The following is a 26,372-nucleotide window of genomic DNA, read 5'->3' as shown; positions in this document are numbered from 1 at the left end:
GCCATGGCCTGCTGTTTAATGAGAGAATCCTTCACCCAGAGAAACATCATGCTCCAGTAAATGTATCTGCTCTCTCTGAAGCCTTCCCCAGAAACACACATCTTCCACATCAGCTCCAGAGTCAATGTGCTGTGACTGACCCAGACCTTTGACCCTGCTGCATAAGCAAAAGGAGAATTTCCTTTAAAGATCAATACCGTATTGCATATTTATTACGGTTCAAAGGCCTGCAAATTCAATCTGGAAATGATTAAGGAAGAGCATATAAATAAAACAGTAATTCATTGTGATTTTGAGATGTCTGCATCCTTACATAAATGTGATTTTATGAGTTTTAAAGTGATTGAAGCCAACTAAGGCAAAAATTATTATCTTTATAGATATGGCTAGCTTTAGTTGCGCAGCCAAGCGAGCATCTATGGTGAAAAAATAAGAAAGGTAAGTTAAACATCTGGATTTAAAAAACATAAATAAATGCATAACCATTTAAAATTAGGGTATTATTAAGATGATGCTTAAACCTTGCAGAAGGTTTTTCCTCTATTTTCTCTAAATGTCTGGATGTTAGCTAACTACAAAGAGATTTTATTATTTAATGCAGCGGGCCATTTTTTATGGCAAAAAAAAACATGACATTTAGTTTTTGATAGGAGTTTTATAATTTCACATGATTTATCCGTATCGCTGATTGAATACGTTTGTATCAAGGATTGAATATCTTTTTCTCTTTATTATAAGATCTATTTTTGGTCTTTTTTGTGCATTTATCTGAGAGACATGACAGTGGATTGAGTTGGAAAAAAGAGAGAGAGAGAGAGAGAGAGGGGAATGATATGCGGGAAAGGAGCCACAGGTGCCGAAGGAACCCGGGCCGCCTGCTTCAAGGACTACAGCCTCTTTACATGGGTTGTGCGAAATAACCACTCAGCCTCTGACGTCGGAGGGTAAAGCATCGTTTTCCGCATTAAAAACAGTATTGTTTTGTTTTTTATTTGAAAAAAAAAAATTGCGCACGCCCCATGTATGGGCCCAGGTTCGAATCCCACCTGTGGCTCCTTTCCTGCATGTCGATCCCCACTCTCTCTCCCTGACTTCTGACTCTATCCACTCTCCTATCTCTCCAATAAAGACACAAAAAGCCCAAAAATAAATCTTAAAAAAATAAAGTAACAAGAGAGTGATTCAAAATATATTATCCCATAAAATGCAAATATAAACAACTGAAATATCTCTACTTTGGAGTTGATGATCAAATTCTTCTTCTGTTTTCAAATGATTTCTGATGAGTGTAAAACTCACCAAAATCTCAAACGTCTCCTCCTCTTACACCCTGATGATGATGACAGCTGGACTCGGTGGACTCGGAGGGCTCAGGAGGGAGGATCCGATGCTGTGTTTGTGTATGAAATCCTGTGGTGGGATTGCATCTGTGGTAGCCGTTGGAACAAAGGTCTGAATGAGGAGAAACGGGTACCAGGGGGAAATGGAAAGCAGCTTTTGAGGAGAGAGGCATGCACACACGTGCTCTAGCTGTTTACATTGGGCCTGGACGCTACACGCCGATGCATTCCAGCGCTCACGGTGGGCTCACCAGATCCGGATCCATGTTTTCACGCTTGACTTTTCATTACCTAAACGTGTTAAATGAGTGTGTCACAAGATTCTGTGTTCTCTCATAAAAGCAGAACGCTCTGTAGCTTCTGAGCAGGAACATGTAGGATTCTGGTGTCTCTGCTTCCATCCCTTTTTCTTTGTTTCAGGATATTTTCACACATGTCTGTCATCTCGCTCTGCTGCTTGGTGATTTGACAGGTAGAGGGCCCGCTGCAGGGGTCACACACAATTTCACATCTCTTTTCTGTCTCTAAACAGTTAACTCGGCTCTTGTCCTCCCCGCAGCAGGCAGAGGGTGCGCCGCCTTCACTGCAATCAAAATTCACAAGAAAATGGAATCCTTTATATGCAAAACAAACAATGCGGAGGAAATAAAACATTCAGGCAAGCTGTCAGGTCCTTTCAAGAATCAATACGAGGCCTTTCATCTGCGGCCCAACCTCTTCCTGGTAATTATCCTTCATATTTTATGCCCCCCTCCATGCCTGCTTACACACAAACATATTATGTGCCACACATGCAAATAAACACACACATACCATATTGGTCGCAAACATTTTCACACACAGAAAATCTCATGCAATCATTCAGAGACGAACAATTGAAATACTGTTTTGCATAAATCCTTTTTAATATTTACTAAGACTGGTATTTTGCAATTAAATACTATTCTTAGTCGTAGAAAACCAGAGTTTTTCCACTTCTTTTATTTAAAAGAAATGTTTTGGTTTCTTTCCTTGGTGTTTTTTCAGTATGTACTGTATGTACAGTGAAACAGCAGAGGCAGCAAGGGTGTAAAGTGGTCGTTCAGACACCTTGATCAGGATTAAAGTGTTGTCACTGACAGAGTGACGTGCCCTTGAACAGAATCACCCTTAAAGTGTCCTGTCATCACATTCCTGCCTCCCATTACCAGGGCCAGGGGGGCCGCTGGGACGACAGAGAGTGATTGGGCGAAGCGTTCCCTCTCCTAACCGGGTTTGAGCACCCCGTGGTGCCAGACAAAAGATAAAAAGGAGAGGCAGTAGATGAGGTCTTATTGGTCCCAAGGCAGAGACGTTTATGAAACTGAGTGGAATACCTGCACGAGTTCTGTGTGAAGAGCCTCCACATATGAGCCACATATCATTAAACTAGTGCCAACGCTTTTTTTCTGCTGATCTACCAGAATCGCCTGCCAGTGGAGATTCACAAAACTGACGGAGAGTGTGGAGGTAGCACTAATAATCTGCTAAAAAACCATCAGCTCCACATTTACTGATTTAGAAATAACAGTAAGAATTTATTTGTAAGAAATCGGTTTGTTTTTTTACAATACAAGCAAGATGTTCATCTTTTCTATCTTCCATTTCACAATGTGAGTTAGTTGAGAGTATAGTGAAGCCTTAGCCTTGGTGACGGACTAGTTCATAAAAGATACTGTGAAGAGTTTCATTTTGTGTGGATTATGGCACACCCAAAGGGGCCAAAGTGAAGTGTCCGATCTCTTCACTGATCTTGTCCTGAACATTCATGAGTAGTATTCTTTGAAGAAAATTCTTTCCTATTCTTCCCTTCTGTACATCAACTGTACAGATGTTGGAGACAAGCTATAGATAGCTTACCAACACAATCAATGATGGGAGTTTTTCCCCAATCTATGGGGAAGACAGCACATGTCTACATCAAGTGGGCTTAGCCTAATATTCTCTGCTCTACTTTAACCTTAATCAATCTCAGTCCTAAATCTCACCAACCACAACTATAAAGGTCATAATGAATACTAGTTAATCAGAGGCAGAGTTGAATGGTTCATTCTTTTGCCATAGATGGATTTATAGTTTTTTGTACAGGACCACACGCCTGTGTGTGATTTGTGGCAGCCAAGCCTCTTTTTACAAACTGAGTTTTTATAGTCTTGTTTTTCTTTTGCTGCATAAAAGAAAGACTTGTTGCTGCTACTTTCAAACCTCTGATTGACTACAGGGATGTTTTATAGATTTGTGCATCCACTAAATTATTTTTTTGGAATATGGAGCATTGAGGTTCATCACTAATCTTAAGGCATAGATTGTCAATGCACTCTCAGTTTATAAAAACACAATACTTAACTTGCTTTCCTCATACTTGTGTGATTTTATTTAGTTGTAAAATGCTGGAGGCTACAATCTTCACTCTGTGACCCATTAACAAGACTTAGTTTTGCTATCTGTCCACAAAAAGGGTCTTGAAATGGGGAGAAGAAGTTTCAGGTACGCTGCTCTTGCAGCTTGGAATCCATTTAGGGTCTGGGGGAGCTGGTCTCTTTACATCTAGTTAAAAGTGGACTGAAGGCGTTGGAGGAAGATGCATCAGGTTGTAGATGCTGTGACTAATGACTTTCTGCTCTGTGACCTGGGATTGGTTGTAATTGTTTTGTGTTGTATGTCTGTTACTTTGTTCAGTGGTGCTGCTCCCATGTCCATCTGGTCAAAGAGATTCTAAATATCAATGAGGTTTTCCTGGTTCCATACATTTAAAATGAATGATAGTTCTGCATACATCTTTGTGCATACTGTACATCATACATCTGGCATTCTACTTGTTTTTGGTTGTGAAAAAATGTTATGGTTTTTTAAACACAAAGACCTTTATATGGATTTCAAATAAAATCTTAAACAGTAAGCAATGTGAGAAACTGGCACTTTTCTGTGTGGAGTTTTAATTATTCTGGAAGGACAGTTGTGTTTTTTTCTCACTGTTTACCTTTGTCTTCTTCTACTGAGAAACTAGTACAAAAAAGACGGCCAATAATGGATCCAGCTATCTGTCTGTCTCATCTTGGCTCTCACCTTCAGGTTGTTGTGGTCGGTCCAAGGTCTCCTACCTTATCACCTTGAATTTTCTGCTAAAGAAGCAAGAATCGCATCAAATAATAAAGAGGAATGGGCTCCCACTTCTTTTTTTTTTATCTCCTGTCACACTTGTAAAGAAAGCACAACTCAATGTTGAGGTTTCTGCAACAAATCAATTTGGTAAAACTCTGAGGGCAAAACAAAATCATCCAGCAACTGACAAACTGTGAACCAAAGACAAACTGTGTTTTCTTTCTTATTGTTTTAGCTTGATATTCAATGCCACTTCAGAAGCTCTGGCCAATGAGAATCATCAAAGACAGACAGACAGTGGTGAGTGGTGAGTGTAGGCCTGGGAGGGTGTGATGGAAGGGCTCTAATGAGGCATAGCAGAGAATGAAATATTAAAGTTTCTAATTAAATAGAGAGACCTCTTCCACTCTCGTCAAGGTTGTTTGGACCATTATCTCTGCCATGTGATCAGCAGTGACCCAATCCGTTCAGGAGCTCCCTTTAGCTGGAACTGACAGAGCATACACATGCTCAGTACATGCACATATAGTGTACACTTTCAAATGTAAGACAGAACATTTTAAGTATATCAATGCTAAAAGGACCAATATGTAAGATAGCTCCTGAATTAAATTATAAAAAGATCTAACCATATCATTAGACATAGAGGAAACATGCTTTGTTGAAGGGCTGGCTTCTCTAACAACAATGCAGCAGTCATGTTCTCCTTCTAGGTTTTGACTCCGTTGCGAAAAATAGTCTCTACTTGTTTTGATGAAAGAATGTAGGCAGTTTTCAAGCACCCCTACACGGCCGTTTAGGACCCCCCTCGGTTTGCAAAGCAATCATCAAACCAACAGGTGTTGCAGCGATGGAAGCGAGCAAGCCAAGTGGTTCAGTTATAAGTGATCCAAAAAAAACCTCATCATTTTAAATAAGCTCCACGATCAGAAACGAGGTAAGACTAGGATAAATATTGGAGATGCTTTCTTAAAAATGGAGAGTCGTGCACATCGACTCTAGGGAGGAGGTAGGGAGGAGGGGGCTGGGGGAGACAGGTCTCTCCAATACTTTTTGAATTTGGACTGCAGTACCAATTTTAAACACTATGTGTCAGAGTTACATAGTGCTCCTTTAAGCAAATTTGTGTAGTGAAGATGCCTTGAAATAAGTGAGATAATACCTGTCATTAAAAATAATAAAATCTTGAAATAGGATATAAAGGACTCATTTTAGGCAACTTTCCCTTGAAGTAGCTTTTCAGCATCAAAGTACTTACTATCAGTACAGTGAGTAAACCTTGAAATGAGAGCAAAAACAATATTTCCAAAAAGGTTGGAAACACAGAATTTCTTTACAAAAATAACATGTTGTTTATATTAACAATGACCCAGGGGAAATTACATGGACATGAAGGCCATACAACATGTACAGCCTTCTTATTTATGGTCTGACTCCTAAAACTCTCAGAAGCTGCAGACTCTGCTCACACGAACACATTTTGTATGATACTCCATGAACTTGTTCTGTTTTAATGTGTTCATGATCCCTCGTCTTGTTCTATGCTACAAAGTCACCTGAAACTAGACTCCCTCACTAGGAGTTGACAAAAACATGATTATTTGACCAGTGAATGCACGTGTTGTTTGACCTGACTTTAATGCTGCCGATTCATTGTTAAATGTAATTTCTCTCTCTCTTTTTTTACCCCCCGCTGTCTTTATCAGGACTCCCTTCAAAAAAATTATGATGTTTCTCAATGGGAATATTCCTGGGAAGAAGATAGCTTTAATAGCTTTCAACACTCATCTTAAAATATATTTTTTTATATGAAGCACTCTGCAATCAATGGCTGTACTAACGCTTCACAAACCAGCTATGTGAAAAAGTGTATTCAAAGCATATTCTCAAAACATAAACCCATACACACTCCTTTCAAGAAAATCTCCATCAACCTCCCACATTACACTGCATTGCTATAGACTGTCAGTCAAGTGTGGACCTCGAACCACTCACGTATTCTTCTTTATCGGGGGGGAAAAAAGGAAAAGAAAAAGAAGTTTCAGGAGCTAGAGACCGCTTCTCTCCTTGACATTCAGACCTGTTTGACTTTTTTGTTTTGTTTTCTGAAGGTGAAAGCTGCCTCTGAGACAGAAATACAGCAGAAGAGGAAAGAAAAAAAAAGAGCAAGAGAGTGTACTATAAGAGAGGCAGACAGGGGGGAAGAGAGAAAGAAAGATGATGCATTCAGGTGTTGTGGGCTGGAGCAGGAGGAATGTGTAGGTGAAGCAGCCCGTCATCCAAACCTCTCCTCCGCTGTGGACAGTGAATGTGTGAGCTGCTTGTTTTCTCAGACCTGCTGTTGAAAATGTAAAAAAGAACCTTGCTCTGTCTGGGACACAGAGACCCAGGGCCTGCATACTGTATGTTAAGCAGACAGCCGTTGTGTGCGCAGAAACGTCCATCCTTGCTTGAATTTTAATCATACTGTTTTATTAAGCTCTCTGGGATTTTTTTCCCTGACATAGTTTTAATGATTTGTCCAGCATGCTGGCTGTGTTGTAACCACATTGTGTGTAGGTCAGAAGAATGTGTTGCTCATACAGATTTGATTTGATTTGATTTATACCATTGTTTTTTTTATGCATCACTGCAGATCATATAGATTTTTACTTGAGTGTTATTGTATTGTATATCACACCCTTGATCATTTGTTATTCTATCTATCTAAACATGCAACTGCCTTTATCGAGTGAAGTGGTTTGAATTCAAAGATTTAACAACTGAAAACAAATATTTTAGATTATTTAGAGTCCATTGCATTTATTTATAATACATATTATTCATTCATTCATACACTCAATGTGAGGGGCTGGGGTTCATATTTTTGGCCACAGTGTCTTGCTCAAGGACTTGATGCATGGAAGGTACAGGGCATCAAACTAACAAGGTCAGACTCCTGAGCCACAGCTGCTGACATTTTCATTGACTTATTCTTGTTCACAAAGGTGGTATTGAAAAATGTCTTCAACTTTTTTTCCTGTTCGTTTTTTGGGCGTTTAGATTTTTCTTTCCAAAAACAGACACAAAAATAGTTTATTTTTCAGGCCGTGCCTCTGATGAACAGTTTACTCAGTCGCAAAGTGTCAAGGAACAATTCATGTGGAATAACCCGAGGAAAGAAACATTCACTGTACATTATATTTCCTTATCAATTATTGTCATTCAAATCCATGCTCTCTGTAAATACAGGAAATACTACAAACCTTCCTCCTCTTGTGACATAATAACCTCATACATAACAATCATTTTTGCATCTTTGCACTCTCCAATGCACTAATATAGACATCTATAGGCCTGTACATTTTAGTTTAGTGTTTCAATGCCTGTGTAACCATTGTCTGTGCTTCTGTCTGTATATTGAGCAATGTAAAAGAAAGACTGTTAATGCAACGAAGGGATAGAGGGCATGACACGTCAAAAGGGGCCTGGACCAGAATCAAATCCAGGCTGCTGCAGCAAGGACAGCAAAAGCAGCAGGGTCTTATGGGCTCCACACATAACAAGGTGAGCACCCAAACTCACTTTAGATTCACCAGAATCAGAAAATAAATAAAACCAAACACCCAAGTGGCAGACTGCATATAAATAAGATAAGATCTGAACAGAACTATCCTCACATGTACAGTTACTCTTTATCTCCTCTAGTGAACTCTTGATCCTGATGTTACACTGCAACACCCAGCACACACCCCCTGCTACCTCTGCTTACCATCTGCATGCATGAACATACAGTTTGTGTTAAAGCTCCTGTTGCTCTCTGACTCAATGCTCCAAACTTCATTCACCCCCCCCCCCTTCTGTTCTCCCTCTGGAGACTTCAGCCTGATTGGATTCTAAAAGAGAGATCGAACATAGAGGTCAAACAGAGCCTTCAGGGCAGTCCTCATCTCAGTGTGTGAGTGTGTGTGTGTGTGTGTGTGTGTGTGTGTGTGTGTGTGTGTGTGTGTGTGTGTGTGTGTGTGTGTGTGTGGGTGTGTGTGTGTGTGTGTGTGTGTGTGTGTGTGTGTGTCACATGCCTGATTGAGTCAATTCATGTGCACTTTCACAATTAAAAGTAACTTGAGAAACCTCATTGCAGAATTTATTGACATAAACCTAGTTGCAGCTTAATGAGCTCAGATCATATGCGTACATGCACATTATTAACCTTTGGCTTACAATGTATCATTGAGGCGATTTATCACTACCTGATCACCTTATTAATCACACTATACGGGACATCAGGACACATTTTTTTGCTGACTGGTATCGCTCGGTGTCCCTCCATTTCTGCAGCTCTGAGTACATGCAGTACAATGCTAATAGTGGCTGCTGTGCCTGGGTTAAACCCACGCTCAGGAGCATAAGCACCGTGAAGTCAATTAATTTCTGGCTGCTTAATGACTTGGAACCTCGGCGGTGCAGACCCCCGCCTCCCCTCGCCCACATCTCCAGATTGATTGAGTGGATTTCTTGGACATGGTGCAGAATCCACAGATATGCTGCAAGGAATGATGATATTCAATTTTCTTATTACTGCAAGTTAAAATGCCATCAGGATCCTGTACCTGCACTAAGGAAAAAACATTGACGGAATTAATATAATTAAGTCAAAAGGGGAATTTCAAGTAGGTAAGGATCTTGCTTTATGATGTGTTTGCCTTAACCTATAAACTATAATGCACATGACATGCAGGTATAATGTGAAGGTCGCAGTGTACTCTGCGTACGCGTGACATGTGTGCACTTTTTTCCTCTGGATATCATCATTCTAACTGCAGGATGCAAGCATGCGAATAATTACGTCACTCAGAAAACCATCAGTCCTCCACGCTTGGGTCACTTCCTTGTCCTCCCTCTTCTCCCCCCCCCTCCTTTCTGTCTGTTTTTCAGCCCCTTCCCCACATAAAAGTCTCCTTGACAGGGTGGAAAACTGCCCCTTGTCCGCATGTTTATTTCCTGTGATTTCCTGAGAGTAGCGAAAAAATGCACTGATCACTATCCCTGCTGTTCAAGGCTACCTGAAGGTTCCTGTCCTCTCAGTGTCTCAGGAGGACAGAGGGAGGGGAAAGAGGGGAGGAAAAGGGAGAGAGAGATGGAAAAAGATTGGAGGAGAAGAGAGGGAGAAAGAGAGAAAGAGGGAGAGATAAGGGAGATGTGAGTAGGCAGGTTGTAAGTGAATGAAAGTATGTGGGTGAAGGAAGGTGGGGTGGGCAAGCCGTGAAATTGCTCCAACACCGACGACACCAAGGCCTCAGCCAGGAGCCCACCTTTACACCCCCCCCCCCCCACCCAAACCCTCAGCTCCCAAACCCCAGACCCCCTCCTGTCTGTCTTTTTCTTTAAGGTCTGTTGCACACGGGGCGGAAAAGATCGTATTTATCACCTGTCAGCATTTGGCAGCCCTGAGTTACGCGACGCAGGACAGCATAAAATTATCATACACAGGCATGAAATTACAAAACCGCCCGGGGACCCCACAACAAAATTATTTCATTTTTCCCCCAAAAAAAGGACAGAGGTTGTTTGGTTGTGAGGTGGGGGGGGGGGGGTGGGGGGGGGGGGGGGGGGGTGACAGGTGAGAAGTGGGGGTGACAGACAGAGAGAAGGTGCAGCAGAAAGATGTGGGAAGCAATGTGATAGAGAGAAGGAGTGCAAGAGGACGTTTGGGGGGGAAAACTGTCCTTCACACTCAATGTGCGATGAAATAAAGGCTTGTGAGGACTCAGAGCTGGGGGGTGGGTGCTGCCAGCTTCGGCCAAAACAAAGTTCAGTGTGGGTCAAATGTCCATCTGCTGTTCATTTATGTTGTACATCAGCAGTTTGTTTTAACCCCCTTTACACATCGCTTTTAATAGACGGACACAAACTTTTCCCATAACAGTCATGTTAGTCATTATTTTCTCCATAATCTCTGATCAAACATCATCAATCCATTACGACATAGCAAAGAAACTTGTCAACACTTCCAGTAGATGGTGGTTACAAATGAAATACATCTGTCTGAGGCGTACTTTTCCATGGGATACAATTTACTACAGTCAGACTTGCAACTGGAGATGAGAGAATAGGATCAGGGTTGATAGACAATGTCTACATTGTTAGCTCTAGATTAATATAAAGCAAAATTGTTGTCTCACAATAGCTGCTGGGTCCTACAGTTTCAATAAGGCCGATGCTTTCCACCTCTCATCCTTCACATGGACTTTTTTCTGCGTAATGATTAACTTCATGATAAAAGAGCAAAGCAAAATTAAAAAGTATTTAATTTACTGCAATATCTTGCAGTATGTATAAAATGGGATGGAATACAGGGGCAAAAGGACTAAAGAGTGCTGGAACAGTAGATGCATTTGCTTTCAGCCTTAACCTAACTGAATTAAAAGTTTCAAAGTTTGAGTCAAAGAAAAAGAGGTCAGGTTCTTTTTAAAACTAATTTAAAACATCATGAGCACTTGATTCTGTTTTGCTTGATATGAGGGTGTTTAAAGTTGTAATCACATATGTCTGTTGACATGTGCTTTCATCTTAGTCTGTCTACACCTTAGTCCATCTATTGTGTTTGTGTCAGTGTGTATTTGTGTGTGTGGGAGGATTTGGCATTGACAGAGGGAGAGGTGGCTTTACATAGGTCCTCCATAATGCTGTGGGTATACTAAATGCTTCATTAACGCCACACACAGGAAATGGAGGGTCAATATTTATAGACCCCGCACAGAGCTCTATGTAGATACGGGATCTATTGGCTCGCATTCTAGGGAGGGGAATCAAATTAAGTCAACGAGGGACTGGAGTTTTTCTCCCCTCTCTTCTTCCTCTATGAGACAGTCAATTTCCCAACGATCGCTGGTGGTGGCTGGACGCCACGGGCTTGACCCCAAGTCTTAGGTCTTAGTCAGTAAAGGTAGTGCTGCAAAAAAAACTCTTCCGTCACCTTTTCTTAAAGGAAATATAAATCCATTTCTTTTCTAACCTATCTAACTTTTCCCTTCAATATAACTTTTCAAAGTATTCCAATATTTGTTTTACCAATTTTATTTTTAAGCTCAAATAAAGAAATGAACAGTTGGACTTTCCTCCATGAAGTGAAAATGTGCAAGGTAAATATCTGTGGTAGAAGAAGAAGGTGTGACTGGAAGTTGCATTTGCACAAAGAGAGAGAGACGAGGGAAGAGAGGAGGGAGGAGAGAGAGAGCTGGGGAGTGTATGTTTGAGCGGGAGAGAGAGAGAGAGAGAGAGAGAGAGAGAGAGAGAGAGAGAGAGAGAGAGAGAGAGAAAGGAGTGAAGATATTGCCATAATTCCTGTGTGTCGGCATGGCTGTTAGGAGCTCAGGTGGTTGAGCGTTTGCCCCGGCCAGGCCTCATCAACGTGAAGGGCGATCTCATCCTTTCTGCATCTCTCCTCTCCTCTGCTTGATTAATTGGGTTCCAAATATGCCGACGGAATACGTAATGCGCTCCCTCACAACAGCCCCCCCCCACCTTCCCCTCCCCTCCCTTCCCTCTCCTCCACCTGCCTTCCAACCTCATTGCTCCCTGCTCCCCCCTCCTCCTCCTCCTCCTCCTCCTTCTCTCTCCTCACCTACGTCTCCAACCCCTCTGCTCATCTCAGACCCTCTCTCTCATTCTCATTCCTCTCTACCTCCCTCCATCTCTGTGTGTGCATGCACGCTGGCAATCTCAAAAACACATTAGCATACACTTGGTATTCCAGTCAGGCAAGGGAGGGGGGAGAAAAAAATGAAGAAATATGAAAAACAATTTAACAATAATAATGACGCTGATGATAAAATTAATTATGCCCAGGGACGGCGGATGAGGAAAAAAGAGGAGGAGGCCTCGGCAACAATCGCTCACTTAATTTGATTCCCAGACGCTGGCGGATATCAGGTGCCATTTGACAAGCCGAATCTATGTGTGTGTGTGTGTGTGTGTGTGTGTGTGTGTGTGTGTGTGTGTGTGTGTGTGTGTTATCCTCATCCCCGGTGCTGCTACAAGCCTCTAAGACAACACATGGGGTAGTTCTCTTTCTTTCTCACAGTATGTGTTCATGGTGACACTGTGTATGACTGCACACCCTGCAGACAGCACAGCAAACGTACGTGTGGGCATGCATACATGCCAGCCCACCCACATCTCTGCCTGCACATTCCCTGCTTTATAAGGCTGCAAATAAGAAAAAAAACACACTCTGCTTTTTAACTGCAAACCACATCTGTAGCCTGCACACAACTCTGCAAACATGTTCAAGCGAGTGATGTCGCCTCCATCTTCCAAATGTAGATTTTCCACAACATGTTTTTATTTCCTTTAGTCTTATGAAACACGCAGCCTCTCTCCTGGGACTGTGATTGACACATACAGGCTTTCAGGATTGGAGTCAAGCATGACTTGCTCTCATGGGGGGGGGGGGGGGGGGGGGCAAACATTTTAGAGTATTTTTCTCCCTAACTGCTGCTGTAGTGATGTCTTCTGTGGCAATGCCTCTGGTAACTCATCTCATTAAGATAAACGGTGAGCTCATCCTGGGTGGGGTCTGTTTCAATCTCCCTGCATCTCATGTTGCATTATCACGCCTGTCATCATGCATGTGCCACACTTTGTCCCTTTGTGTTATTTACACCGCCGCTCAGCTTTGCACAGTTGTTCCCCCAAAAACTCCATGGTGTGTTTGAGCAGAGTAATAAAAACATCCTTATCCACAAAATCTTTCAGGTTTAGTCTCTCACTCCCTATCTTCCTCTGTGGGTCTCTTTATGTGTGTGTGTGTGTGTGTGTTTGTGTGTGTGTGTGTGTGTGTGTGTGTGTGTGTGTGTGTGTGTGTGAGAAAGTGAGAGAGAGAAAGTGTGAGAGAGAGAGAGAGGAGGGGGGTTTGAGAGAACTGAAAGGGGGCAGAGACCAGTGGCTGCATTGATTTAATTTGCGGAGGTTTGCACGGCGGCGAGGCCTCCCTTTTAACGATCACTAAATTGTTTTCTGACAGAACCCCACCAAGCAATTTCTCCCCCCCCACCCCCCCCCCCCGACATTTGATTTACATATGATCTTTAAACACCGCCGAGGCCGTGCTAGCTATTTGGTTATCATTCAAATCACTCTCCTCCGTGTCACACTGCAGGATAGGTCACTCTGCTCACGCCGGCTCCAGAGACGAGACGGCGGAGAGAGGGAGAAAAAGAGGAATGTATGACTAATGAAATAAATTGATTAAAGGACGAAATCAATTGGTTTGCACCCTGCAATGAAGATCTAGTGCTTAATTTAGCATGGACCCTGCAAGCCTGGGCATTAGGCGCAGAGAGGGAAGTGGAAATCTAATTGGTGCTAAATGAAGTAGTGTACAGTGATGTGCACAGGGACACTAAAAGGGGTTCCCATCATTTCCCCTTTTTTGCAGCTCCAATCAGCGACCACTTTCAATGCACTCAAAGCACACCTCAACTTTGATTCTCCTTAATGCATTTAATAAGCCTGCTTTATTGGAAAGAAGGTGAGAGACAGAGAGACGGAGCATTTGCATGTCTTTGAAGAATAAAAAAGGTGTAGCCTTTAACCTGAGAAACAGAAATCTGAAACATTTGAGCATGCTGATGGAGAGTAATGACTGCGCCTGAGTTTTTTTTTTTGTACTTTTTTGTGAACATATGATGTATCTTGACAGAGGTGGATTAATGAAACCTGAAGTATCTTTAAAGGCTCAAACCCTTGATTTCATCTTTTTCCACAGAATTGCACGATGCACTGCACCTTGCCTCTATCGCTCTACGGTGTTGCATTAGAGGTGTGCACTGATTCCTAACATTGTGTTGCTTTACAAAAGATCCATTTATAATGCCATTTTGACTGCTGCTTGTCTATGAAGCTGCAGAAAGGTTAAGTTAAGTTTAAGCCAATTAGAGTCCCACTGAGGACGGCGGGGTCTCCCTGCACATTGGCACAATTAAAGCTGATCTTTAAGATGAGACACACTGCCAGGCACGGCTCTCCCCGTCAAAATGGAGGAGCTGTAAAGCACAGCGACAAAATGACATTATCTGTCTGCTTGTTCTACACCCAGACTAATGTAAAGTGAGCTTCTGACATTAAGAGGAGTCATTTCCAATGTACCACTGCCTCTTCCAAAGAGGCTTGTTTCATGTTGACTCTACCCATTTATTCTAAATGTTAGCACTAAGAAGAACAAAACTACAAATCTACAATTCGGATATCTGCTTTTTTTCTGGTAAATTTGTGACCAAGTGACAGGCGGGTGAGAGGGAGGGGCTGCGTCAATAAAATTCATAGCTGGTGAAGAAATGGGCATTGATTTTTTCCCCACTTTCTTTGCCTTTTTATGAATGTGTTCCACCTTTCCTTACCTTCCCCGACTGCTTTTTACAAGACAGGTTTTAGTGAGTCGCCATAAAAGCAATGAGGAGCTACTTAAGTGCACGACAGGGACAGAGCCCTGTAAAGATCATCAACAACCGTCCTCAGCCTTCACATCCTGCAGCGGGGAGAGTGCTGGGAGGATAATATAGGAATGTCAAAGATGTACCAAAAGATGGTAAATAAAAATGGAAGTGATTGTGAAAAAGGCAGTTTTCTAAGTCCTGCTTTTTAGTGCCTCAGTCATGTGAAGCAGCTGGAGCGATAGGGAGAGTTTCCGCATCGCTTTTATTCACATATAGAGGCAATAAAGCACCTGGATGTTATCTACAGCGAACCACGTGCAGCCTGATTACAACTGGCAGAGTTGTTTCCATCTTTTTGATTACAAATGCAGTTGTTACTAAATTTCTTTCTTTTACAGCAGGGGCAGTTTTTTTTTCTGGAAATGGCTTTTCCATGCAGCAATCTGGAAAGAAAGGAGAACAATTGTAGAGTGGAGGTCAGCTCTGTCACTCAATAACATTTTTATTTTCTACTTTTATATAAGTTGGTGTTTCCAAAGATGTGTTCTGCAGCCATAGCGTACAGGTGTTTTGTTGACTTTTATTTTAATTATTTCATTGTATTATTTAGTATATTTGCATTGATAGAGGAAATCAGAGATGGATGCAGGTCTGGACTCCAAAAAAATAATGTCCGATTTCAGCTGCATTCAGTTACTCTCTGCATCAATATTAACAGTAGGTTAAAATGGCCTGTATATATTCATGCTTGTGCACAGTTATAGTGATTTGAATGAATTATGGATTAGCTATCTATCATCTAAGGGATTTGTTCAGGTGATTTTAAGTGTCTTTACGCACATATATATATTTATAGGGATGAAATAATGAATGATGTGGAGGAATATGTCAAGCTATTTAGATGGAAGAGAGAAGGAGGAGGGCGAGGGAGGGAGGGAGGAGGATGCTTGCGAGTGGCTCAGAGTAGGAGAGTTATCAAAGTGGCTCTATGCATGTGAATGAGTGTATTGATCGCAGGGCGGATCGATGCTGTATTTATAACACAGGGGAAGGCTGAATCAATGCATACTTAATGTGTAAAGAGGCGGGGATGCTGTGGCAGGGGTGCAGGACGAGGGCAGGAGGTGGGAGGAGAAGGAGTGGGGGTGAGGATTGAGGAGAGGTGGAGGCTTGTTAAATAACCAGCGTTTACACTTTCTGTTTGCTCAGCACTAGCAGGGCTGTGTGTTTGGAATGTTTTAGTGCAAGGAGGTTACGCGTCCCTCACATCAGAGCCTATTATTCTGATGAGCTGTCAATCAAAGCTGCATGTGGCGATCTGTGGGTGTGCCCCGGTAGCAAAAGATCATCTTTAGTCTGCAGCATATGATGCAAAAGAAAAAGTTCAAAAATGCCCCTAAACAGTTTTCTCCCTTTCATTTTCATACATTTGCACAACAGCACTCCTTACATGTTCACACAGCAGATGCAGCAGCCGTCCATGTTGGAGGAGGCTCTCAAGGAAAAGGCCTCCAGACTCCCCTCTCCACATGTTGGAATCATACAAAACAATTAGCATTTTAATTGTTTTTGTGTTTTCTTTCATTTGTTCCACTTAGTTTTCTTTTCTCCTGCATGGGTGTATGCCTGCAAGGGTGCATAATTACAATAATATCATCTGGTTTGAGGAACATTTCCTTTAAATGAATGAGTGAGTTTCCTTTTAAATCAATTTCAATTTTCTGAACGGGTAGTTTCAGCTTATGGACCTGACTTCTACAAAAGAACTGCATTCTGTACATGAACATTTAGAAAACAAAAGACACACAGTGGAATTAAACATACTTTACCCTCATTTATGAATGCGAAAACATGCCAAATTCTGAAGTCAATATCCCTTTTTTTATAAATCTCAGATAAGGCAGGAAGTGACGACTATAACCAGCGTTCGCCTCCCGCAGGACTCGTCACATGTCAACAGCTGGATCAGAGCTCCAGCATCGTGTCGAGGTTCTTCCGTTCAAAGTGCTCCCAGAGAACACATAACCTTTTACTGCCTTCTCCTGGCTGGGATTTTTTTGGTAAGAATACTCCTGTGGGTCTGATTTAGTTTTTTTGACTTTTACAGCATCCTACTGAAGAACGAAGGCGCTGACTCACTGCTGTAAACATACATGCAGGTGGATACACATGCATGAGCACACACAGGTTGATGTTTATAGGAGGAAAGGGCTGTATGGACTGTTTCCTATGCCTTTACCTGAAATGTCATATTTATTACCAGTAGAAAGATATCAGCAGTTTTAAAGGCTCTTATGTTCCCTACAGTGTCCATGACCTGAGGCGCTAAAGTCGTTAAACTAGCCATGTGTCGTGGTTAATTAAAGGTTAAGTCAATACAACAAAGTGGCCTTGAAGCTAGCAAACAACAACATAGAGCTAATCCTACATAGAAGGGTTAAGACACTGAATATAACCAACATAAAAACCTAGATCAGACACATTTACAGTATTCGATGTTGCTTCTTATCATAAAACAATACGGCTGTAGCCTTGACCAGTTCTACAGTTTACGTCCAGTGCTTCCTGGAAGCACCATGTGTCTTCTACTTTGACCGGGAAGCGAAGAGCCTCCTTGAGAAGTCGTCACAGCAGTTGTCAAAGGGGTCTTGCGGAGGTGAGCAGTCTGGTCGTCAAGCAGGTGCTCGGCATGACGACTATTTCCCCGAGATTTATGTCTCTGAAAACCTACAGGGAGGGTTCATGGAAAACCTCACAGAGGTCAGGGAGCCGATTCAATTTCAGCTCAGTGTTAATTTTTATTTCCATGTGGACCTGATCAAATTCTGCAAGAAGAAAGGGCTGTGGAAATGTCTGGATATTAATGGCTTCAAGTTTTTGTGGCTCTTTAGGCTGAAGCCAGTTTTGTAAAATGACCACAGTTAATGTCAGGCGAGATAAAACCCATGCGATCTCTAAATAGTAAAGACACTGATATAGAGTCAAAAGAATAGTTTGAAAATTTGGGAAATGTGCTTTGCTCTATAATTCTGTAAACATGAAGCTAAGCTGTAGCTTAGCTTAGCCTGGGATAAAGACTTAGCACTGGAAAAACAGGCTAGCTGCTAGCCTGGATCTGACCATGTAGGTAACAAATGATGGACTGCCCACTAAGTTTTGTCATTTGCTCTAAAAAACGTTTTTGGGGGTGGTGGGGCTAAAAGGGCACAGTTTATAAGTAATAAGTTTACAGTGAGGTATTGTAAAATAATATATTTTTTCTTTTTTAGAACTGAAAAAAGCGTACATCCAGGGTGCTGCACATGTGCTTGTCTGAGGGGTGTCTGGCCTTGACTTGGAGACTCAGTTCTGGACATTTGCTTTTTATAGCTCGCCCCCCATTTGAAACTCACATCTAAAAAGCAAACATTTCTCCTGCTCTCTGTTCATGCGCACTAACCCGGGTTCCTGCTCTCCTGCACATGCTGGCGCTGCTCCAACCCCAGCATCTGCTTTTCTGCGTCCTGAGCCTCATCCAGCAGCAGGAATCCCTCCTCTGCATGGAATGTTTTCTGTTCACGGGAAAATAGATCCTTGCTAACTCTGCACAGTTATACAGACTGTGTACAAGGCTGAGGAGCTGTAAGCTGTTCATAATGATGAGACCTCTCACAACAAGGAGGGTTTTCGCAGAGTCAGCTGAATGTGAATTGGCAGGTTCAATAGGCCATTAGTGCAATTGGGGGAGAAAAGCAGCACAAAACATGACATAAAAAGTCACAGCAACTCAATAATGCTCGCTGTTATCATGATACAGTACAACCATGCCTTCAGCTGTGCGGCCTTTTCTAAATCACTGCATGACATGTCATGTCCAACAATAACTAAACTAGATATTTATTTACATCAGCACCCCAAGTATTTATACTGTATCCAGGTAAAGCAACAGTATATCATGCTCTGTCTTACAATGAGCCTTTAAATGTCAAGTAGAGGTAAAGTCAAATCAGCATGAGCAGTAAAGCACGAGTATGCCCTCCCACCTACTGCACACACAATCATACATACATGCACACACACTCATACACACATGCACAAAAAAAGATGTGTGCAAAGGGAAGCCTTACCTCTATAACTCAATTTAGAGGGGGATGTAAAAGTGAAAACACAATGTGAAAAATGAGCACGCAGTTACAGTTGAAATATGGATGTTCACAGGTACATATATTTGTCTGCATACTGAATCATTTAATCTCACCTCTCAGGGACTGGAAAACCCTTTCACAGGTAAATTTATTCTGTGATTAATCCCGGAATAGTAGAAAAATATTATTCATGATTTTTTTTTTTTAATGTTGCAAACACTTTCTTCAGTGTGAGGAGAAACCTTGGAGATGTGCTTTCTGGCTGCACTGAAGAATATTTAATTAGACACAACATCAGCGTTAACATTAATATACACTAAACGTGTCTATGAATGTATAAGTCTGTACTCACTGAAATTACCTTTACTGTACATGTAAGTCGTAGCGAGCAGGCATGCACACATCTTTCTCTTTAATCTATCTGGTATTTTTTAAAGCAGGAGTTCAACTCATTTAATGGGGGATTTCATTAAAAAAGAGCAAGAGCAGCTGCGAGTGAAATGTGTATTTCTTGTAGAAATAATTATCTGTATAGAGCATATTAAAACAGCGGGGAAAAGGGGGAGATTTGAAGAGCTGCGCGCGGCTGACAACACACTCCTGATGTATGGCTTTGCAAATTTCATTAAGGGTGAGAATGGCCTGTGCTAAAGCCCAGAAATATCACCGGTGTTTTTTTAATTTGTCAGGTAATTTGTTACAGTGTGATTGAAGAAACTGCTCATGTAATTGGAAAGAGTCAATCTATGAGGGGAGAAGAAGGGGCGAGGACAGACGAGGAGAGAGAGAGAGAGAGAGAGAGAGATGGAGATGAAGGTGGAGATGGGGGCATGGGAAGGGGGAGAAGGTGGAGCGGATAAATTGGACGCAGCTAGACAGACATTGACAGCAGCAGAGGACTGAGATATTAAAGGACATGAGAGAGAGCTGAGATAAATAGAAAAGCAATGACCAAAGTGAAAGTGAATAAAACCAAAGTAAATGGACACTCAGTTGAAATCCTAACTGTGGACAGAATCTTTAGTGGGATGCCTGCGAGGGAGAGTCTTTGATACTTGCTCCCTATCCTGTTAGGCAAACATTACGCATGATGTGTGCATGTGCATGTGTGGGTGCTGCACACATGTCCCCGGGCTGCATGGATGTGGTCACTCACAGGACTTTGATAGCTCACAGTCTCTGGGACTTGAATCAGAAACAGAAAAGCTGAGATGGTGGTGGTCTGCTGGAGGCTCAGTCTCAGCTGTGTGGGCCGCGCTGCTCCCTCCGTCCAGGCTGCTGTGGAGCAGCCTGGACGAGTGACTGGACTTGCCTGACTAATCACACTCGACTTTTTACATGACATCTGGGTCACTGGGCCATGTGTGCTGGTGACTAAAACTTTCAAAAGTGTACAAGTGTGTCTGTGCTGTTCTAAAATGCTAAAACTACAGAGCTATAATGGATAGAACATGTCCGCCAAGCACCTGTGTCCTTCACAGAGATGAAATGTAGGCAGAAAGTCAAAATATGAAAAATCAAAATGATTTGCATGGCGCCTCAAACTCTTCCAGAGTCTTATTTTTGTTATTTTACTGCATTCCTGAGGTGAAATGACAGCTGTTTTGCATCTCAATTCTTTCCAAAATACTGTCGTCTGGATGCCGCTGATTGTAATCACAAGGACCGATGACGCTGGAGGCTTTTTTCTTCCACTAACTTCAGGGGATCTTACAACCAGCAGGAGGCTGAAACGGTGAAGTGCTTTAACCAACAATCAGACACAGAACAAACATAAACATACAGCGCACTCATTTGGAATTTATGATTAGTAAACAGCTGTTGAATAGTCGGAATAAAACGGTGCCTGAGTTCCTCTCAGAATACAAAAATATGTTTGTTTATGTCAGAAAATCCATTAATTCAAATCACCTGTGAAAACATGTCTTTTTGTTCCATCAATGCACTTTAACTAGGACGATGGTGGGACGGTTTCTACCTTAAATCACAAGAGTTACATTTGTCTTGATTTTTATTGGGCTCAAAAACAACTCTGCACCATAAAGTTAAGAAACATTAAATATATAATATAAATATATGATCCCCCTCTTTAATGTGTCACATCTGCAGCGTTCATCAGGTGTAAGATGGACACATAACTGTACTTTATCATTTAATTCAAGTTTTCACAGCTAACATGTTGTAAGGGAAAAAGCAGTGAGGCATAAGGACAATGAAAAAAAATGGGTTTTTACTCTGCTTCAAAAAAACACACATTAAGAACACAATGATAAGTGGGCCTATTACAGAGAGCAAAGAACATAACTCTACATAATATCCCATAATTACAAGGTAAATGGTAAATGGACTTGAGCTTGTATAGCATTTTTCTAGTCTTCTGACTACTCAAAGCGCTATTACACTGCATGTCACGCCTACACATTCACACCCTGATGACAGAGGCTGCTATGTCAAGTGTCCATCAGAAGTTACTAATCCCTTTCATACACATTCATAACCCACTGACAAAGCAGTGGGAGCAACTTGGGGTGAAGTGTCTTGCCCAGAGACACATTGAACATGTGGCTGCAGGAGCTGGGGATCAAAGATGACCGAGTCTACCACTAAGCCACAGCTGCTCCAAAGGTGTAAACCTGTTTAATAATTCTGACCAACACAATGAGACAGAAGGGAACAAAGGTTTTTCCAAGCCAAATAATAAAGTAATAAACAAAGACAATGTAAGCACTTCAAAGAATGAGGTGAAGGTGTGAAGGGTTTTTTTGGCCCCTTTCTGATGTAAAGTGTTCTGATGTCTCTATGATGCTGGTAGACAGCTTGATAATATATTTTTATATTAGCCATTATGTATAGCTTTGTAGTTTTAATAAAAGTACACTTGTTCTGTTGTTTCTCCTCATCCTTGGGACAGTTTGAAAGCGGTGCTGGTTTGACTAATGTACAACAGAAAAACCAGCACCGCTTTCAAACTGTCTCAAGGATGAGGATGATGATATTGATATTGATTATTAATTTGATGCATGATAGGTTGCAGACTGTATTAAGCTTATCTAATGCTGCAAGTGTCACTTCTTCACTTGTTTTGAGTCATATTTAAAAATCTAGGGTGCATGAAACAATATTTGTTTGTAACTAAGGAGACCCATCTGAGACTAAAAAGTCAGTGGATATCATGTCTGTCTTTTTCAAAGGCTGAAAGGAATCTTTTCCTAAAATGTATACAAACTAATAAAGTTTGAAATTGAGTGACTAATATATCAAAATCAAGTAAACCAATCTGGCCCATACTGTAGGCTACTTTGACAGAACAAAACACAGAAGAATAGTCATGACAATTCAATGAATGACATGCTACAAACATGACAGCTACTTTACTGACTTTGTGTCTTTATTTTGAGTCACGTCAGATACAGCCAGAACACTCTGGATTTCTCCATAATGAAGGCTGTCCTTGTTGACGTACCCGCTTGCTTGTGCTCGTGCATGAAGTGTACCATGCCGAAGCACACCACTCCGAAGCGGGCCAGGGCTAAGGAAGTGTACCATTCATGGTGCGGACAGAGCGCTCACACTGATAAAACGAACTGGACTTTAGGGGTGAAGCGTGCTTAGGCAAGATACATATTTCCAGTGTGATCGCCCCCTTACTGCTTGACAATTTGTTTGAGTTCACTCCTCTTTTTTTAAGTGAATTACTTGTTGTTGTGTGATTGATGATTTCTTCACAGCTTGTATGAAACTGTTGGCTAAACAAAATAATCAAAGTGAAATCTTACATCGAATCAAAAATTATTAATTTAGATTTTCTGCAGCATTTTTTCTAATATTCATTTGAAAATGAATCACGTGTGTTTAGGATAAAGACTTGCGTAGTTATGTCACTTGGTAAAGTGACATAAAGTGAACACACATTCATACTTGTGGGGGTGTTCACTGACACACTAACACTCTCTCTGGCATGCAAACAGACAGTATTCATACATCTCACAGGGCTTAATAGGTTGTGTCTGTCATCTGAGTGCATGATGCAGCGGTGGCAGTGTGATATGTTGCTATGGAAACGTAGTGGCATATCTCTTGCTGTGGCGCTGTGCACATTTCATCACATTCGCTACAATAATAAGCATAATAATGTGGGTGGTGAGAGAGTGTTTTAAAAGGGATCAGATTGCCCCTAAATTGATGTCAGTTCGATCAAAATGACAGCATCTATCTGAATTTGAATAAACGTCAGCACTCGCGGAGAAAAAAAGCTTAAATTGTGCCAAGAAAAAAAGAAAAGAGATGTTCAAGAAGAAGAAGTGTGTAGAAGCTGTTATTTAGCCCAAGTTCCCGCTTCGTCTTTCTCCTTCTCCCCTCCACAGCTTATTGGCCTTGGCCACCCTGTAATGTGTGGTGCCTGCACTGCCACAATTCCTCCCGGCTCTCGGCTGAGTGTGTATCGATTGCTTGCTGGTGTGTATTACGCTGAGGGAAGGTGTCAGGGAGAGAGAGTGGGAGAGAGAGAGAGAGAGAGGTGGTGGAGGGAGGTGAAAGACAGAGGGAGGGTTAGGTGGAGGAAATACCCTGACAGCTCACTCATATGTTCGACAATAACACCTTCAGAACTTCTCTGGAAAAGCTTCACAGCCGTGCAGAGGTATGTACCCGTATCTCCATCTGTGGTAAATATTAAACCTTTTTAAAATCACAAATTAATTTCTAATTCATCAGAATACACAACCATGATAAAGAAATCTAGAATTGTACATTATTCATTTCGCACACTCTCTCCGTTCTTGGATCAGGCGCAAACATACAGATGAGTTTTCCCATTTATAATTCATTGATGTTTTATCAGGCTCCACACTCCACACAGACATTCTACTGTCCATTGGACAAAGATTATAACAGGCTAGATATAGTATAATCAGTGTATGGGATTTACCTTGTTCTCATAAAGAGAAATGAGGCATATGGATGGTGCAGTCTAGCTCAGCTCAGCTCAGCTCAGCCCTGCATGCATACACACAAAGACAGTGTGAAAAGAGTTGATGTGGATAGAAAGGCCAAAAATAAACAAATAAGGGTAAATATTTTGGATGCATGACATTATACCGTTGGAAGTTTCAGTTACAGATATTTTGCCTCTAATCACACATGATGGGAAATGGCTGGTTGCACATAAAACCATTGATGGATACACTACATTTATAGTACCTTCTTTGCTTTTATTTCTCTATTACATTTAATAGATTTGTTGTTTTAAGCCTTATGCAAATGTTTATTTTGTTTGTTTCTATGCTCACTTTTCACTGTAATGACCCAATATCCCCACAGGGATCATTAAAGTTTAATCTCATGTGATCTAATCTCATCTAATATGCACACCCAGGCTAATATGTATCCACAGAGAAAGGCCTCCCCTCTTCTCCTTTCCTCTCTCCTTTCCTTTCACTTGGCACACTCTCACACTCTCCCACAACAATCCTGGCGGCTGCGTTTGAAAGCTACGAAAGCATCTCTGCAATCAAGTGAGAGGAGAGTATGTGGCCATGAGTATCCCTATGCAGCACAGGGCAGACAGGAGAGTCTGATTCATAGTGGGCCACTCTGCTCTTCATCACTTTAATAAATGGCCCCGGGGAGCGGCGAACATTTTGCCTGCTACAGAGGTACTGATCAGAATGGGGACATTTAAGCTCTCTGTCTCTGCCACTCCTTTTACCTTGCCCACTTCCTTTTGTCTCTCCTTCTCCATGCTCTCTCTCTCTCTTTTTCTCCCTCACTGTCCTTCCCCACCGCGTCTGTCTGGGTGTCTGCCTTAAACAGGATAGATCCTCTGGCTGCTTTAAAGGATGGCTACATCAGAGGGCCAGCTGGCCTCACTCCTTCATCAGCGACACTGACCTTCTGCTTGTCACCGCTTAAGCGGCCGTCACATCCACTCCACAGGCTCATCGGCCACTGCCACAGGGGGAAAAAAGCTAAAGAGCCGCCTTAATCCAATACATCGTCTGAGAGCCACGTAAACAGCCGGTGTTTTATGTACTGGGGCAAATGTAGTCTATGTGCAGGTGCTGTGTAGGAGGGATGAAATCTGCCATGTAAAGGGCCAATGAGGATACTTTGGCCTCTGGGGAGTGTTTAGAAATTCTAATTCAACAAGTACTGAAGATTAAAGCACATTTCTTTTTCCAAAGGATGATACGATATGATGCAAATGATCCAATGCGATCGCAAAAAGGATGGAGGAGCTATGAGGTTACGTGTTACTTATCACATGACCTCACTGTGTTATAATACCAGGTTATGGTTTAAATGATGTCATGTAAAACTGATTATTACAACATTTTTAATATGTATTAAATACAAGGATGGGAACACTCAAAACCCTTAGCTGATAAAACAAGGTTACAGCACCTTCATGAAACTTTAACCTTGTGCAGTGAAAGCTTTGTAAAAAAAAAAAAAGAGAGAAAAAAAAGGTACGGGCCCTTTAACTACGCCTTCACTTACAGTGCAGGCGCGACCCTGGCTCCCAAACACTTACTGACCTAAAGATGCAGTGACACAAAAAGCTCAAAGATAATTAAATATTGATTTTTGTTTTCTAATCCTATATAAAAATTGTCCTGAGACTCCCAGCGGTAGTTTTCACACTCAGTAAAAGAGGGGGAAAAAGTCTGGATTGGCGGTTAACCTCTATTTCATGTAGGGGGTGTCGGCATGAGGGTGATGGGATGGGGGTGGCTGCCATGCCGATACGTTCTTGGCTCCAGCCTTGAACCTGGCCCGCACCATTACTCTCCTGCTGCTGATGACACTGATCCCCTCTCTAATCTTTCTCCTGGAGCGGACCGTGGCAGGCTGCCTCTGCACAGCATGCCCGATTGATATTCTCCTCACCCACCTCCCCCCGTCTTGAATTTACACCCCCCCCCCCCCCCCCCCTTCTTCCTTCTCCTGGATCCGCTATCTTTTTTTTTTTTTTTTTACTACCAAACCCTGATATCTCGCTCCATCTCTTCATGAGCATGGAAGCAGAACTTCCAGTTGACAGGGAGCTCTCAAAAATTCTCTCTTCCAAAGTTTGTCTCTTTTACACAATCAGCACAAAAAAAGAGAATTTATTCACAAATGAATGCCTCTGGCTGTGCAGTGTGTAGGATTAGATTTAAACTATAGCGTAATTCTATAACTACGAGGAATTTTCTGTTGAAAGTGAAAATGCATGAGTTAACATCAGAAGCCTGAGATATGATGAGATCAAATGAATTAGTTTATTTGTCAAATAACAAGCAGGACTTTGTGGACATGTATAAAACACATTAACCGCTAAGATGCTCAAGTTGAACGTGCAGGAAAATTTAGCAAACTGCTGGATAGCAAAC

This window comes from Labrus bergylta, chromosome 2 (genome assembly GCF_963930695.1).
Source record: "Labrus bergylta chromosome 2, fLabBer1.1, whole genome shotgun sequence".
NCBI classification, from domain to species: domain Eukaryota; kingdom Metazoa; phylum Chordata; class Actinopteri; order Labriformes; family Labridae; genus Labrus; species Labrus bergylta.
The sequence above is the reverse complement of the archived record's forward strand: the minus strand, read 5'-3'. Positions refer to the sequence as shown.